General features: G+C 37.9%; 1 protein-coding gene and 1 long non-coding RNA gene across 11 annotated transcripts in view; one reads left to right on the forward strand and one right to left on the reverse strand.

The window, feature by feature from the left end:
* Nucleotides 1-18,895, reverse strand: part of LOC115209078 (adenosylhomocysteinase-like 1) — a 469,217-nt gene that overhangs the window by 273,672 nt on the left and 176,650 nt on the right. The gene's annotated exons all lie outside the window — the stretch shown is intronic.
* Nucleotides 1-18,895, forward strand: part of LOC115209079 — a 308,087-nt gene that overhangs the window by 97,440 nt on the left and 191,752 nt on the right. For all 4 annotated transcript variants that reach the window (XR_004998392.1, XR_004998393.1, XR_004998394.1 and 1 more), the window contains one exon: nt 5,045-5,158. This is a non-coding gene — a long non-coding RNA (uncharacterized LOC115209079). The remainder of the gene's footprint in view (nt 1-5,044; nt 5,159-18,895) is intronic.

Genomic DNA, 18,895 nt, shown 5'->3' on the forward strand with positions numbered 1-18,895 from the left:
GCTTGTAGGATCATAGTTTTGATTCCCAGACCAGGGATTGTGTTCATTGAGCAAAAACACCTAAAGCCCCACAAGGTTCTGGGAGAGGGGTGGGGTTAACCCTGCCGTACCCTTTCACCACAATTTTCTCTCACACTTTTTCTGTTGTACCTGTATTTCAAAGTGCCAGCCGTGTCACACTGTGTCACGCTAAAGTAACAATGGATGGAAACCTCTGCTTCATGAGAGAGAGAGAGAGAGAGAGAGAGAGAGAGAGAGAGAGAGCATGTGCATGTGTGTGAGATCATCATCATCTAACATCCAATTTTCCATGCCTGTATGGATCACAAAGAATATGTTGAAGTAGATTTTCTGTGGCTGAATATCCTTCCTGTTGCAAACCCTTATCTATTAACAAACAAGGTGATATCGCCCTATAGCCAGGCAGGTCTTACACAGAAGACTGGAAATTAACAACTTTAGTTGCATGGCGATACCAATTTACAACCAATATGTGATATCTAGACAAGCGTACACACACACACATAGGGAAAGGGCACTTTTAGGTTTGTCTTCCAAATCCACCCAAAACACTTTGCTCAGCCCAGGGCTATAGTAAAAGACACTTAAAGGAAGTCCAAATATTTATCTATCTACATATGTATATATGCTTGAGAGTGTTTGTGTCTCTTGGTCTTGACATCATGATTGTTGTAAATTAATGCCATTTATTCCCAATATTCTGTGAAAACACACCAAGCATTGGAGAAATATTACCTTGTTGTAAACAAGCAAGGATTAAAAATAGAAAGTGCATCCAGCCATAGAGAATCTACTTCAATAAATTTCATGGTTAAAAGTGATCTGATTAAATCTTTCCCCTAAAATTTTGTGTTAATTTATGTTCCAAACACCAACTTAATAATGACAAAAGTTATTTGACTAAATTCTTTATTATTTTCAATTTTGACTGAAAGAAAAAGCATTGTATTTCAATAGAAACAAGGCAATGACAAAGTAGTTAAATTACTCCTTACAGAAGCTTCACCTATTGCCAGGAGAGGTGTAAGTCAACTCAAATATTGTCTGTCAAAATGTATAGATGTTATGAAGTGTAGATGAAAAGTAAAGGTCAATTCTATCAGGATTTGAACTCAAAAGGTAAATGGAAAAAAAACAAAGAACTACTATATCTGCACTGCTGCAATCTTTAATAATTTCTTCAATGAAAAATGCTTTATACAACACAGCCCCAAATGAATAGAAAATTGAACAAGAATTTCACTTGATAACATGATACATTTACTCATAATCTTTAACAAATCTGAACTCAATAAAAACATAAAAGAAACTTAAATAATTTCACAAGAGTATGTACACCAAGAGCTTTCAAAGTAGTGTATACACACCGATGGGGATGGGTGAGTAAAACCATTGGAGTATACAGGATTGAATTTGATAGTCTGTACCTAGAAGTAACTGGAGAACAAAAATTGCAGTTTCCTGTAGACTAGTTAGCTAATATCATACAGCTTAGCAGAAAGCCTGACATGTTGTTTCCATATGTCTCATTTAAGCTATACAAATCATTTAAATAAATGGTCTGCACCGAAAGCATTCAAATCATTTTGAAAAACAGTAAACATTCCAAGTTTTCTGCAACTGTTAAACTTATTCCATTAGTTTATTTTACAAGTGTGTATATAATGGAACTAGGTTTAACCCTTTCAATACCAGCCCAGCTGAAACCGGCTCTGGTTCTATAGTACAAATGTCTTGTTTCCATAAGTTTTGATTTAAAATCTTCCACCAAACCTTAGTCACAATTTATGCTCCTAACACAGAGCTTAATGATAACTAAGTTATTTTACTAAATTCTTTGATATATTTAAAATTAATTGAAAGAAACACAGAGCATCTCAAAATAAATATGGTAACGAAAGGGTTAAGCATGAACTTTATTTATTTATTATTTATTAACAAATATTTATTATTTATTTATTATTTATTAACAAACTGGCAGAATTGTTACTGTGTTGGACAGATTATTTGTAAGATTCCTTCCAGATCTTTACAGTCTAAGATTAAATGTTGCCAAGGTCGACTCGCATTTATCCCTTCAGGGCTCATAAAATAAGTACTTGTTGGGCACTGGAATGAACATGATCATCAAGTCCTATCTCCCAAAATTTCAGGTGCTGTGCCTATAGTCGTAAGCATCATCAAACACAAAAAGCTGCAACCATCTTCTCACTGTCCACTAAAGCCCATCCTTTCCATTAGAAAATAAAATGTTTTCTTTTGATATCAAGTATTAAACTTGTGTTTGCATTTACAACTTACTGATTGTTTTCTCATGAGAATTCTATTAATTAATGCATTTTTTTTTTTTTGTTTTTAAATTCAATATTTAATGTGGAAACTGAAAAGTGTTACAAGAGGTGAATCATGTAAAAAGACTGAAATACTTTGGTATAGAGAGAGACGAAATTTCACAATGGTATAAAATAAATGTGCAAGGAATTCAGCCACAGTATAAGTTAAGGCTTAACCACGTCTAGCTAATATATAAATCAAATGTTGAAAAATAAATTGTTGTATAAAAGTGTTTGGCCACAATATGAATATTTCTAGCCTAGAATGAGATCAAACTGGAAACAAAATTATAACAATGAAGGGGGATAACTTTGGCCGATTTTTTTCCTTTTTGTTTCCCCTTATAAGCGAAGAATTGTAAACACGTCTCGGTAATTTTTATTTTATAACAATTCTAACGTGTTTCTACAAAGAATAGATAGGTGACCACTTTAAGACGAGAGGCGCTAAGTCAAAGAAATAGATGCAGATCCAAACAGTAAACGATGTCAATAATAGCTTCTACGAAACAAGAACGTTCAAGTGGAACAAAAAAAAAATCCGGTCAGAAGAATAACTCTTGCAAAATTTATGCATACAGGGAAAGAACTCGACCAAAATTTTGAACTTGTTCAAGCTTTGAGTAGCATGCTCGCAGAATCCTTGCCGAGTCAGGGAGAAATGCCATGCAATATTTCGTTTAGCGCTTCGCATTCTCAATTCAAATCTCGAAGTCAACGTTGCAATTCGTCCCCCCACCCCGCCAAAATTACCGACAGAATCATTTTAAGCCAATATAAGATTTTGGGCAAGATTTTACGACCAACTTTGAAACAATAAAAACGCTGTGGAAAGATGTATTTTCCTAAACTGATTAAACAGGCGCAGACATAGCTGTGTCATAAATGTGTGGTTAAGAAGAAGTTCGCTGTGAAATCGCGTTCAGTTCCACACTGTTACACTAAGAGCCAATTATCGTACAAATTCACTTTGCATAAGGAAACTTTTGGAATCTTATGAAAGTATGTATTTGTATACATTTAAGTGTATATATATATATACGCAGACATAGGCACGCTCGCGCACGCACACAAACGTTGATTTAAGAAGGCCAAATGAGAGCCGAGTGCGCAATAGGCGTCGGTAATGGCTCTATACAGGCGGCGAGCTGGCAGAAACGTTAGCATGCCAGGCGAAATGCTTGGCGGTATTTCGTCTGCCGCTACGTTCTGAGTTCAAATTCCGCCGGGGTCGATTAAATAAGTGCCAGTTACGCCCTGTGGTCGATATAATCGACTTAATCTGTTTGTCTGTCCTTGTTTGTCCTCTCTATGTTTAGCCCCTTGTGGGTAGTAAAGGAATAGGTAAATGGCTCTATGGAAAGAAGTTTGCTTCCCAACCATATGGTTCCGGTTTGGTCACACTGCGTAGCACTTTAGGCTGGTGTCTTCTACAATAGGCTCTGGCCAACTAAAACCTAGTGGGTTTGGTGGGCAGAAACTGAAAGAGGCTCACCGTGTATGTGTGCTGAGGGGGGGTCTATGTTTATCCCTGCACCCACCGCTTGACAATCGATATTAGTGTATTTATGCACGTGTTACTTAGTGGTTCAGCAATGGCCTCTTACTGAATAAAGTACCAGGCTAACATCCTGAGTACTGGCGTCGATTCGTTCGACTAAAGTCCTTCAAGGCGTTGCCCCAGCATGGCCGCAGTCTAATGACAGAATCAAGTAAAATAATAAAAGAAAAAAGTTGTAGAATATATAGTTTTAATTGACTACCTTGTTTCACTAAAAGCTACATAAATATCTTCGTTTATTTGAGTCTTTGGAACGTGGTCATAATGGAGCATCATCTTGGATTTTAATCAGACAAATCGAGAGTAGTCTGCTACTATTTTATCAGATCTTTTTTGCCAAACCACTAAGTTACGGGGACGTAAACAAACCAACACTTGTTCTCAAGCAACAGGTGACAGATACACACACACACACACATACACGATGAGCTTCCAAAATTCTCTCAAGACACTGGAAGCTCCGGGGCTATAAAAAATTACGCTAAGCCAAGCTTTATACCGTTAAATAATGCGGTTACAAAACGAGCTCCTTAACCATACAAAAAGGCCTGTGAGGAGCACTCCATCGGTTACGACGGCGAGGGTCCCGGCTGATACGATGGACAGAACAGCTTACTCCTGAAATTAACGTGCAAATGGCTGAGCAACCCACAGACACATGTACCCATAACGTAGATCTCAGGGAGATTCAGCGTGACACAGAGTGTGACAACGCTGGCCCCTTTGAAATACATGTACTACTCATTTTTGTCAGCTGAGTGGACTGAGTAGGCGTGAAATAAAGTGTCTTGCTAAAGCACACAACGCGTCGCCGGGAATTGAACTCACGATCTTACGATCGCGAACCGAATGCCCTAACCATTAAACCACGCGCCTTCACATGTGTGTGTGCGTGTGTATGTGTATGCAAGTGGTTGAAAAGTAACAGACGAGTTGATATGTATAACGAAAATAGGACAAGGTACAAAATGCTAAAATAATTTTATGAAGAACCGGTACTAAAATGTTCTTCATCACAAAATTATTTTAGCATTTTCTACCTTCTCTTCATTTCTTATATTATATACATATATATATATATATATATATATATGCTTATTTTCCTTTATTTCTTTTTAACTATTTATAGGTCAACCACGGATAAAAAGTAAACGGTTTACGATAACGACACTAAAAGGAGATGACTCCATTAAATAATAACATGGGAAATGGAAGTTATCTCCCTTACTCCATAAATTCAGAGGTAAGCTTTTGTTTTGTCTCGTTCTTTTTTCTTTACTTCGCTGCGTGCTTGAAATTGTTTCCATGGGTTACCAGAAGACCTTAATAATTCTGAAGAACGGTGTGACAGCGAGAAATTACATGCTTAAAGCAGAATCCACAGCAACGTCAGATAGGAATTTACCGTCCAACCCATGCCAGCATAGAAAACGGACGTTAAACGATGATGATGATACAAATCCATATATATTTATACGCACAAACACAGATATTTGGAAGTACAGATGAGAGAAAATCTAAACTACGTCTAGTAGAGTTTATTTTAGTCTGCTAGAAAATAACAGTTTAGTATCATGAACAGTTCCATGTTGTAGACAATATGGTACTGTAGTCAATCTGGCAATTAAGGTGTCCCAAAAGGCAAGTTATCGTGAGAAATGTAGAGAAAAACAAGGTATGATGGAGTGGGGGAGATACGTACAAGTTTGTGATGGGGGGAGGTGTATTAGTCCCCCTCCAAAAACTGTTGCTCTGGGCGATGACTTACAGTCATTTCCCCCTGTCTATGGAGTCATCTGCTGATGACTCATAGACAAATGAAATGAAATAATAAAAATAGCCTTTACTTGAAATATTGGTAAGAGTTAGTGACAAAAAGGGCAGTAAAATAATGCCTCAATATTTCAGTGCCGCCTGACTGGCACCCATGCTAGTAGCACGTAAAATGCACTATTTGAGTGTGGCCAGTGCCGCCTGACTGGCTCCCATACCTGTGGCATGTACAAACACCCATTACACTCTCAGAGTGGTTAGCATTAAGAAGAGCATCCTGCTGTAGAAACCTTACAAATCAGATTGGGGCCTGGTGCAGCCTCCTGGTTTGCCAGTTTTCAGTCAAAGCCGTCCAACCCATGCCGGCATGGAAAGTGGACATTAAACGATGTAATAATGAGCAGATGATGCCTCTCCATCACTAAAGTAACAAACCTCTAACCTGTGGATATGTTTGGGAAGTAGTTACCTGTGACATTTTTACAAGGTTGGAGCACAGATCCTACCTCAACCTCTTTTTGTCACCTGTTAATAGAAACAGAGGAAACGTTGTGGCAATACTTTGACATGCCAATCCCCAATTGCTAACAAATGGTGGATACAGCATAGCACTGCTACAGAGCATGCCCCACCATACTACTACTACTACTACTACTACTATTATATTCAGCAAAAATCCAGTGGTGTGAAAACAAAAAATATGACTTAGAAACAAATGAGATTATATATCAAAATAAGGGTACATTAATGAGCGATACACCAGCAAAATCAGACTCAACACTGAACTTAATCCACTTCGGTATTCAATATAGTATGATGCAGGGCAATAAACTCAGGATATGATAGAATGTAGAATACTAATCAATTTATAGGGAAAAGGTGAGGAGAAACCAGTTGTATTGACAGCTTTACAGAATGCACGTATTTTAATTATTTTGGCATCTTGCTGAGTTTATATATTAAAATAAGGGAGGCACATTAACATGAAATACATAACCAAAATCAGGCTCAACAATGGACTTAGCAATCCACTTTAGTATCCAATATAGTATGACGCAGGGCACCAAAGTGAGAAACGGATAGAGTGTTGAATACAAGCCAAATTATAGGGGAAAGGAAAAAAACCCAATTGTGTTTGTTTTTTATTACCCAAAAGGGGCTAAACATAGAGGGGACAAACAAGGACAGACAAACCGATTAAGTCGATGACATCGACCCCAGTGCGTAACTGGTACTTAATTTATCGACCCCGAAAGGATGAAAGGCAAAGTCGACCCTGGCGGAATTTCAACTCAGGACGTAACGGCAGGCGAAATACCACTAAGCATTTCGCCAGGCACGCTAGTGTTTCCCAATTGTATCCTCAACTTTATAGAACACATATTGTAATTATTGTGGTATCTTGCTGAAACATACGTATGTCCTATAAAGCTTTGAATACCACACTTTCTGCTTTTTATTTCACGTATCATTGTATCAACCAGCCAAAGTGGATGTTGTACATTAACCACTGGTCACAATGTGCTTCCAATTCTTTCTTGATTGCTCTTCTCTTCCATCTTGGTCCAAATCATTTAACTCTTTAGTGTTTAAACCGGCCTTATCTGGCCAAAATATTCTACCTATTTTATGTTCAAACTAGTCAGATATAGTCATTCATAGCTACCTTAATGTGTCAATTTAAAAATAAACAATCACATCATTGAAATCTCAAAGCCAGGAAATGATGCAAGATTAATTTTACATGGTGTGAATATATAAGCTTTACATTTGACAGAAGAATCTGAATGCTTAAGGGTTAAATCATCTTCCCATTAATGTGGAGACCTTCTAAGTGGCTTTATCCAATCCCTTCACAACCACTCAGCAACTGTAAGTGTCCAGTTAGTGTCTGTGAATCTTGCAACATGTCTGGCCCTACAGAACTTCTGGATTCAGTATTCTACAACCAGATATTAATCATCATTCATAGACGCAGGAGTGGCTGTGTGAGGAAGTAGCTTGCTTACGAACCACATGGTTCTGGGTTCAGTCCCACTACATGGCACCTGGGGCAAGTATCTTCCACTATAGCCTCGGGCCAACCAAAGCCATGTGAGTGGATTTGGTTGACAGAAACTGAAAGAAGCCCGTTGTATATATGTATGTGTGTGTATATGTTTGTGTGTCTGTGTTTGTCTCCCCAACATTGCTTGACAACTGATGCTGGTGTGTTTATGTCCCCGTAACTTAGTGGCTCAGCAAAAGAGACTGATAGAATAAGTACTAGGCTTACAAAGAATAAGTTCTGGGGTCAATTTGCGCAACTAAAAGTGGTGCTCCAGCATGGCTGTAGTCAAATGACAGGAACAAGTAAAAGAGTCCATTTTCCTGTGCTTGCATGAGTTGGACAGAAGTTGTTGAGACAGATTTTCTACAGCCAGATGCCATTCCTGTTGCCAACCCACACCTGTTTCCAGCTAATGTAAGATTTCCCAATTGCCAAACATATTTTTCACAGAAGATTGGAAACAGGCAACATCACTTGTAAGACAGTGATACCCATTTACAACCAACATGATATTAAGACAAGGGTACAAATACATACAGTAAGGTACAATTATGAAAAAAAGAAAATATATACAATACTCCTATACTTTTATAAAAAAAATTTTTTAATTAGCCTCATTTTTGATATTTTCAGTGTCATTAATTATAACTATTCTTTTATTCTTTTACTTGTTTCAGTCATTTGACTACGGCCATGCTGGAGCACCACCTTTAGTCGAATCAAATTGACCCCAGGACTTATTCTTTGTAAGCCTTGTACTTATTCTATCGGTCTCTTTTGCCAAACCGCTAAGTTATGGAGACCTAAACATACCAGCATCGGTTGTCAAGCGATGATGGGGGGACAAACACAGATACACACACATATATATATATATATATATATATACATATATATGACGGGCTTCTTTCAGTTTCCGTCTACCAAATACACTCACAAGGCTTTGGTCGGCCCGAGGCAATAGTAGAAGACACTTGCCCAAGGTTCCACGCAGTGGGACTGAACCCGGAACCATGTCGTTGGTAAGCAAGATACTTACCACACAGCCACTCCTGCAGAACCATAAATAATACTTTTATCACAACTTTTAATTTTTTTTATAAAAATGAGTATTATACACGTTTCTTTTTTTTTCATAACTATACAACTACTCTTACACCCTTCACCCTGTATATACATATGTGATGTTTCTTCCAGTTCCTATCAACCGAATCCACTCACATAGTTTTAGTGGGCCAAAGGCTATCGTAAAAGACACTTGCCCAAGGTGCCATGCAGTAGGACTTGAACCCAGAACTATGCAATTGGAAAACACGTTTCTTAACCACTCAACCACTACTGCATCTCAGCTAAACATGGACCAGTAAATAAGAACACAGTTGATGCAAAGGACGATTTCGTCATTGACTAAACAAGCTCATTCTTGTTTATGTGGTTCTTGTTGCTTTCCCTATTGCCCTCTGCCTTTCCAGTTCTTCACCCACAAATCTATCCCAATTTCGCTAGTGAATGCTTCATCTCCCCTACTCCCACCCACTCCAATAAAAAGCTCTCTCTGAAGCCAGATCACATCTCTTTTAACCCCGTGGAAGGTACATCATCATTTAGTGGTTAGATTATTCAGATCAGACTGACTGACAAATTCATCACCAGTTTCTTGAGGTTTTGCTGGTTCACTTTCACCCTTTCAAGACTGACTGACTGACTGACCCTTTTTTTATGATGATAACTTCATATTTTGAACTGATCTAAATAAAAATAAATCTCTGCCTTGAAATTTGCATTTTAATATCATTATAGGTGCAAACATGACTGTGCGGTAAGAAGTTTGCTTCCCAACCACATGGCTCTGGGTTCAGTCCCACTGCATGGCACTTTGGGCAAGTGTCTTCTACAACAGGCTCAGACCAAACAAAACCTTGTGAGTGAATACAATAGACAGAAACTAAAAGAAGCCTGCTGTGTGTGTGTGTGTGTGTGTGTGTGTGTGTACATGTCTGTCTGTCCCCCACCACCATCTGACAACTGGTGTTGCTGCATTTATGTCCCCATAATTTACCGGTTTTGTGGAAGAGTCTGATACAATAAGCCCAGGCTCAAGTGCTGAGTTCGATTCATTTGACAAAAAGTTCTTCATGGCAGTGCACCAGCATGGCCACAGTCTGATCATGAAACAAGTAAAAGATAAAAAGATAGAGATTATCATTAAATGTCTATGTTCCATGCTGATATGGGTTGGGTGGTTTGGCAGGATCCAATAGGTCTGGTGATTGCATTCTGCTCCTATGTTTGCTTTAGCACAGGATTAGGAAGGGCATGCAGGCTGCACTTCCCAACACCAATGTATTTATGTTCTAAAAACCTGCTTTATAATGACAAAATTATTATCCTAAAGTCTTTGCCATTTTCAAGATTAACTGAAACAGAAGCTGTGTATCTTTAAGAGAACTACTGCACCAAAATATTTAAAGTTATTACGGGCCACATGCAAAGAAACGGCAACAGGAAATACAAGAGCCCAGTAAAATAACATTGAAATAATTAGCTTCAAGAGAACTCCTGGGTGAAATTGATAACATTATCCAGCCTAAAAAGGCGGCTAGCTGGCAGAACTGTTAGCACGCCGGGCGAAATGCGTAGCCGTATTTCGTCTGCCGTTACGTTCTGAGTTCAATTTCCGCCGAGGTCGACTTTGCCTTTCATCCTTTCGGGGTCGATAAATTAAGTACCAGTTACGCACTGGGGTCGATGTAATCGACTTAATCTGTTTGTCTGTCCTTGTTTGTCCCCTCTATGTTTATTCCCCTTGTGGGTAGTAAAGAAATAGGTATTTCGTCTGCCGTTACGTTCTGAGTTCAAATTCCACCGAGATCGACTTTGCCTTTCATCCTTTCGGGGTCGATAAATTAAGTACCAGTTACACACTGGGGTCAATGTAATCGACTTCATTTGTTTGTCTGTCCTTGTTTGTCCCCTATATGTTTATTCCCCTGTGGATAGTAAAGAAATAGATAACATTATCCAGCCTCAGCAATGAATAACAATTGTTTGGCTGTTTTCATTACAATTTGGAAGATTGAGAACAACGAAAGATAAGCTCAAGAAATCATCAGTGGACTGATTCGAGATGCTGATAGTGTATTCACCACACGTTTTCGTTTTCCCTTAATACACATCAACAGGCTTTCAGTAATGACAGACGTTAAGACTTGATACAATCAGCATATAAGATTAATTATTTAAAACTTCACTATGGCCTCACTAAAGACTCTTTACTTTACATGAACATGAAACATCATTATCATCATCATCATCAGCAGCATCAATAATCTATACAGCCAATGCAGCTTTTATTATGGCTCTATTGTTTTCTCCTTCTGAATGTAGGAATACAAAAGAGAAAACAGGAAAACTTGTTGTGAAAGCAGAAAAGAGTCGATGGAAGAAACAGCTGATATTAGTCACAACATCAAGTTGTATTTTAGTCTATACAAAATGCATAAACAAGGATCAATAAGCTGCTTCATAATCACAAGGCAGAGAGTTTAGAGACGGAGCAGAGTTAATTGAAGTAGAGAAATCCGATGAGAGATTTCTAAAATAGCTCAAGCGTTATCCAGATTATGTAAGTTACAGGAAGAATTTTAACCACTGTTGCTTACAAAGAAGAATTCAGCCTCAAAGAGATGCAGTTCAGCTTTGCGCCAGAAAGCGGTGCCACTGATCACTGATGTCATTTTCCTAATGAAATAACTGCAGCAGAAATTACTTTCCTTGGAGCAAATCCAATGCTTTGCGTTTGCCAATGTAGACAAGGTTTTTGACAGGGTTCCATGGTGGTTGCTAAAGAAATTGAAAAATTTGTGAGGGGTGTTCGTGCAACCCATACAGAGGCACAGTCAGCTACGCAGCAACCTGGAACCCCTATCTTGTCCAGGATATTAATTGTCTGGAAACAAATGTGCAACCAAGAGAATACCCTCCATCAGGCATTTGCCATATTCTTAACGCCTTACTTCCCTGGGCATGGATACATTGAAACTCCGACGTCTGGCAGCTGACTTGGCAAACACCCATAAAATTATTGACCATCTTACAAACAATAACTCTGAGCACCTTTTCAAACACCACCTGTGGACATGTTTACAAAGTCAGAAAACAGCACAGCTCCCATGACTTTCGGAAACATTTTTTCACGCTAAGAGTTGCTGAAGTATGGAACAAACTGCTGGCATCAGTTGTTAGTTGTAGTAGCACTGCATCCTTCAAAACTTCCATGCATTCCTGAGATTCGCCAACACTACACCTGATTTTCTCCCCTCTATGTACATGCAAGCATGTATCTGACATACACTGTTCACTATCCAGACATTTGTACATTACTGCATATGCTTTATACGCACTTTTGACAAGTTGTGGTGCACCTGAGCACTGTATACAATAATTTCATTATTATCATTATGAGCAAAATGGCAAGGAACTCAATGATGAGTGAGGATAGGAGTCTGTCAGGGTTCAATTCCCACCACATCATAATTCAACTTCTCTTTACCATGCTGGCAATGGGTTGGACAGTTTGAGAAGAGATGGCAAGCCAGAGAGCTGTACCAGGCTCCAGTTTGTTTTGGCATGGCTTCTACGACTGGATTCCCTTCCTGATACCAACCACTTTACAGAGTGTACTGGGTGTTTTTAATGTGGTTCTAGCACAAGTGCTTTTTAAGTGGCACCAGTAAAGACTGTGCAGGTGGCATATAAAAAGCATTTGAGTGTGGCCGTTGCCAGCACCACCTAACTGGCCCTCGTGCCAGTGGCACATAAAAGCACCCACTACACTCCCGGAGTAGTTGGCGTTAGGAAGGGCATCCAGCTGTAGAAACTCTGCCAGATCAGATTGGAGTCCAGTGCAGCCATCTGGTTCACCAGACCTCAGTCAAATCATCCAACCCATGCTAGCATGGAAAGCGGACGTTAAACAATGATGATGATGTCCATGCAGACTCCTGTACACTGACAACTTTTTACAAGTAACTCTGTAGGAGAATTCAAGAAGAAATCAGAGATCTAGAAGAAAACATTTGAATAAAGAAACCTCAGATTTAATACAGCAAAGGCTAAAAGTTAAAAAGTAGGAAAGAAGTTGTGAACCTGCTGTTTGCAGGGAAATAACCATGCTTGATATGTAGAAAAGGAAGGAGTAAGTAGAAATTTCTTATGATACATCCAGTAAAAACTATGGATGCAGAAGGTTTAGTGGTAGGCTAATGGTGATGGTAGACCTCCTATGTGGCAGATGTACAAGTGTAGCTAGGAGTAATTTGAGAGGCTTAGTCATTAGACTCAAACCTATAAGTATTATGTCTCATCAAATACCAGTTTGCGTGACCGTACAAAAAGCAGGCTCATTACCACATCACTAAGGTCTCTATTACCAAAATATTCACAGCATCAATTGTCTATAAACTGATTATGATATTGTCAAAAAATCCTCAAGTGTTTAAGTCAACAAATTGACTACAGTACCATATTGTCCTACAACACGGAACTGTTCATGATTTCATGATACGAAATTGTTTCCTGTACTACATTTTCTACCGGACTAAATTATCTACAGCAGTCATTAACATACTGTGTACAATATTAGATATCTTTCAAACACTTTTCTTCAAATGCTTGAAAGAATTACATGAAGTAGATGACATCTATAGTCACATCCTAAGTGGCTTAAATTTGTAGTTCAGCATCAGTGTGAAAAGAAATGGAACATACAGATTTCAGCGAGTTATTACCCCCACTGACAAGTATTTTTTTTTTTTGACTGAGTCTCCACTCACACTCTAAGTCACTCAGACCCCTCTCACTTTTACTCGCCTAATATTTTGAGATGCCACCTGGACACTCACTAGCATCTAGCTCTTCACAGCTATTACTTGTTAATTGTTCCTCTCTCCTCAAGACATGAGTAGCCATGTAGCTCCTCTACAAGAATTTGCACTACCCCCAATCATTCCTTGCCTTAAACCTATTTCTTTACTACCCACAAGGGGCTAAACACAGAGGGGACAAACAAGGACTGACAAACGGATTAAGACGATTATATCGACCCCAGTGCGTAACTGGTACTTATTTAATCGACCCAGAAAGGATGAAAGGCAAAGTCGACCTTGGCAGAATTTGAACTCAGAACGTAGCGGCAGACGAAAGCATGGCATCCCCACCCTCACTCTAGCAAACTGCATGGTAACCTCACTAATACTGCTAGTATGAGAAAAACACAAACTACATGTTGTAAAGTGGTTGGTGTTGTGAAGGGTACCCAACTATAGAAAGCACAGCAAAGCAGAGACTGGAGCACAATGCAGTTCTTGGACCTTTTCAGATTCATTCAAATTGGCCAACCTATGCTAGCTTAGAATATGGACTTTAAATGATGAAGATAATGATGAGTGAAGGACAGATGGTATGATGTGCAGTGTTAAGGCGAGCTGGCAGAATCGTTAGCACGCTGGGCGAAATGCGTAGTCATATTTCGTCTGCCGTTATGTTCTGAATTCAAATTCCGCCTAGGTTGATTTTGCCTTTCATCCTTTCGGGGTCGATACATTAAGTACCAGTTACGCACTGGGGTTGATCTAATCGACTTAATCCATTTGTCTGTCCTTGTTTGTCCACTATGTGTTTAGCCCCACATGGGTAGTAAACAAATAGGTATGATGTACAGTGTTCCCTAAGGAGAGACTAGAATCTCAGATGCAGAGAATCTGTGACGATGAAGAAGTGATGTGGACATGATCTGTGAGATGACAAAGGCCAAGTCATTAATTTCAATTTGACCTGAAAACTACAGATAAACAACCAATAAGTCGCATTATTAATAGTGTCAAAACGAGTAGAATTACTAATTAGGAAATTATTAATTAGCTAAACAGTAGATGAATGTATTCAATTGAGGCAGGAACTATGGAAGTAATGCACAATATATCTGTCTTTGAGTCTGTGTTTGCCCCGCCCCACTACAATTGCTTGACATTGTTGGTTTGTTTACATCCCTACAACTTAGCGATTCACAAAAGAAACTGAAAGAATAAGTACCAGGCTTTAAAAAAAATATATACTGGGGTCAATTCATGCAACTAAAAAACTCAAGACAATGCTCCAGTATGGCTTCAGTCTAATGACTAAAACAAGATGAAGGATAATTGTCAAACGAGTCAGTTGAGCAGCTTGTTTTTAGCCCTAGGCTAACCGACAACCCAGTAATCCTCTGACCCACAACACTGCTGAAACAAACAACCCATCTTTTATTCGGATATAAGGTACCCAAGACTACATTATCCAATGTTCCTTCTTTTTTTTTCTTTCGAAGACAATAAGGATGTGAATTGAGGAAGATTTGGCTATTTCTAAAAGGTCAAGTAAAAGATACTTGCTTAAGGTGCTGTGCAGTGGGAATGAACCCAAACCAAGTGGCTTCAACTATAGCCTTGCGAGCAGAGTTGTTATCGATGAATCTTACCTTTTATTTGTAGCAGTCAGACTGTGGCCATTCTGGGGCACCACGTCAAACAGTTTTAGTCAAACACTCAGGCCCCAGTATTTTTTTTGTTGTTTTTTAATGAGTTTAGTACTCTTTTTTTAATCAGTCTTCTATGCTGAACTACTAAGTTACAGGGATGTAAACAAACCAACATCGGCTGTTGAGAGGCAGGGAGACATGAAAATACACACACATATGCACATATGCATACATGCACACGGGCATATGCACACACAGAGTTCCCATACAGTTTCTTTTTACAAATTTTCCGCATGAAGCATCGATGTTCATGGCTATCATAGAAGACATTTATCCAAGGAGACACACAGTGGGACTGAACCCCAAACCATGTGGTCGCAAAGTAAGCTGCTTATCCACACAGCTATGCCTGCACCTAAATGTTTTTAAACAAATGCTTTTTTTGTTTTATTTGTTTGTTTTTAAGTAGTCCCAAAGGGCAGTAAGTATGAACTTTGTAGACCAACCCAAAATGGAGAGAAAGATCTGTTATGACTTTAATCTTTTAGCATTCCAATTACTCAGTCAAAAGTGATTTTCTTTTACTCTGTCTGCGGCCATGCTGGAGCACCGCCTTTAGTCAAGCAAATCGACCCAGGATTTATTCTTTGTACTTATTCTATCAGTATCTTTTGCCGAACCGCTAAGTTAAACACACCAACATTGGTTGTCAAGCGACACACAAACATATACACACACATATATACACATACATATATATGACAGACTTCTTTCAGTTTCCGTCTACCAAATCCACTTACAAGACTTTGGTCAGCCCGAGGCTATGGTAGAAGACACTTGCTCAAGGTGCCACACAGTGGGACTGAACCTGGAGCCATGTGGTTGGTAAGCAAGCTACTTACCACACAGCCACTCCTGTACCTATTAAAGTCTGCTCTCTCTCTCTCTCTCATATATATATATATATATATATAGGAAAAAAGCAACAAGAATGGATTAAAATCTATATATATATATATATATATATAGAAAAATTTAAATAATTAGCAAAATGGAGAAAACTTTTCATCAACAAACAAATTGGACCACGTCTGTAGATTATTTTTTAATACAAAACATAACATAACATTTCTCTGACATAATAATTCTTACAGCCATTGCTGCTTCTAATGTCAGTCAGTACCTACGAAAGAATTACGAAAATAATATTCATCATATTTCGTTTTTGGATTTGGTTTGCAAGATTCTTTATAACACGGACAGGCAAGCACATAAATATGCAGGATACGTACATACAGATGCACACACATACATACATATATACATATACATACACACACATACATATATACATAAGCATACACACACATATATACATACATACATACATAGACATGAAAACACACACATACATACATACATAGACATGCAAACACATACATATATACATATGCATACACACACATATATACATATGCATACACACACATATATACATACATAGACATGAAAACACACACATACATACATACATAGACATGCAAACACATACATATATACATATGCATACACACACATATATACATACATACATACACAGACATGAAAACACACACATACATACATAGACATGCAAACACACGTACATACATACGTACATACATATGTACATGCATGCATGTATAGGCACACACATACACACACACACTGACCCAGACACATGCGCACAAACAAAAAGGAACGCAGTGTAAATAACGGACAGAGTCAAAACTATTGAAAAGGTTGCAAGACGCAACGAAAATTTTAGGAAAATAAAAATAAGAAAAAAAAGAAAAAGAGTGGAAATTTTACTGGTGAGTGTGTTACATTATAAGGCACAAAAATAAAATAACTCTTCCCAGACACAACAGAATATTTATCATCTTCATAGGATATTCAAACTAATATATATAACGGGAAAGTTTACGAAAATAAACAAAAGACGAAGGCAGGTGGAGTACAAACAAACAAATGTATTAGTATGGCGCTCAGGAATAGAAATAGAACAAGTCTTTTATGTTTCGAGCCTACGCTCTTCAACAGAAAGATACACAGAAAAGAAACAAGGAGAGAAAAAAAATGATAGGCTACTTTCAGTTTCCATCTACCAACTTCACTTCACTCACAAGGCTTTGGTTAAACTAGGGTTATAATAGAAAGATTCACCAAAAGTGCCACGCAGCAGGACTGAACTCAAAATCATGTGGTTGGGAAGCAAGTTCCTTAACCACACACCCACATATATGAAATAATATTGTGTCATGTCCTAGCTTAAGAGTATATTTCACTACAAGTATTAGTTTCATCAAACATTCTTCAGCTAAGTTGAATTCCAATCCCATTGTTATCGTCGTTGAGGTTTTTCTTAATTGAGATTTTTTATAGAATTTACCTAGTTTTTTTAATAGTAAGTTAAGTTAATATGATTTAGTTACACTAAGTGTGTGCATAACTCAATGTTTTAAACTTGAGGCAGATCAACCGACACAGGACTGCTACTATTAAAGGAGCTTCACTTCGTGTATGTAGTTTGCGAAAAATGAAGATAGAAACGAGATTTGCTAACGATGGCATTATGCCCAAAGGGCAGAGTCAGGGATAAGGTAATATGCTGAACAGAAACGAGAAGATAACAAAGCAGTTTAATTAAATTGGAGAACTTTATAATTAGTAATTAAAAACAGAGAAATTTTGATAAGATTCTCAGGAAGTTAGAGTGAAGTTAATATATGATACTGGAAATACGAAAGATAAGAGGAGAGAGAGGAAGAGAAAAAGAGAGGGAGAGGAAGAGGAAAAGTGAGAGAGAGAGGAAGAGAAAAAGAGGGAAAACAAAAATTTAAATATTCCTTATCATCAAGTTAATATCTTTATTGATTATTGTTGGTTTTGATATATAGCCCAAGGTCAGTCTTACTCCACACACATATGTATATATACACATGTGTGTATACATATATATATATATATATATATATATATAATGTGTGTGTGTATATCTGTATATATATATATATATACACACACATACATAGTGTAAACAGAGTTAGCGGTTATAACAACCGACTAACAGATGAGATATCCGTATATACTACCGGTATCCGCTATGCGTGTAATTATCCCAGGCACTGGTGTGCAGGCATACTGTGCACGTAGAGTGCAAGCAACAACAAGATAAGAGTTTATCAGGAACCAATGCAAATAATCAGAAAATGGAGAAAACCTCAGATTAACAAACACATCGATTGGACCACATTTACAAGCTTATTTATTAATACAAAGCATAACAAATAAGTGATGTCACCTATTTGTTATGTCATGCGTTGTATTAAAAAGTAAGCTGTAAATGTGGTCCAATCGATGTGTTTGTTAATCTGAGGTTTTCTCTATTTTTTTATTATTTGTGTGTGTGTGTGTGTGTGTGTGTGTGTAAAAAGGTAGAATTATATTTTGTCCTTTAATTTGGAGGATTCCAAAAAAGATTTCAAATAAAGATTCTTCATACTTTGCTAGTAGCTTACTGGCGTAAGTTTGTGAATATAAAAATACTACTTGTATATATAGTGTGTTATGGAAGCAAATCCTATAAAACTCAACTGTTA

Source organism: Octopus sinensis, linkage group LG3 (assembly GCF_006345805.1).
Source record: "Octopus sinensis linkage group LG3, ASM634580v1, whole genome shotgun sequence".
Lineage (NCBI taxonomy): Eukaryota > Metazoa > Mollusca > Cephalopoda > Octopoda > Octopodidae > Octopus > Octopus sinensis.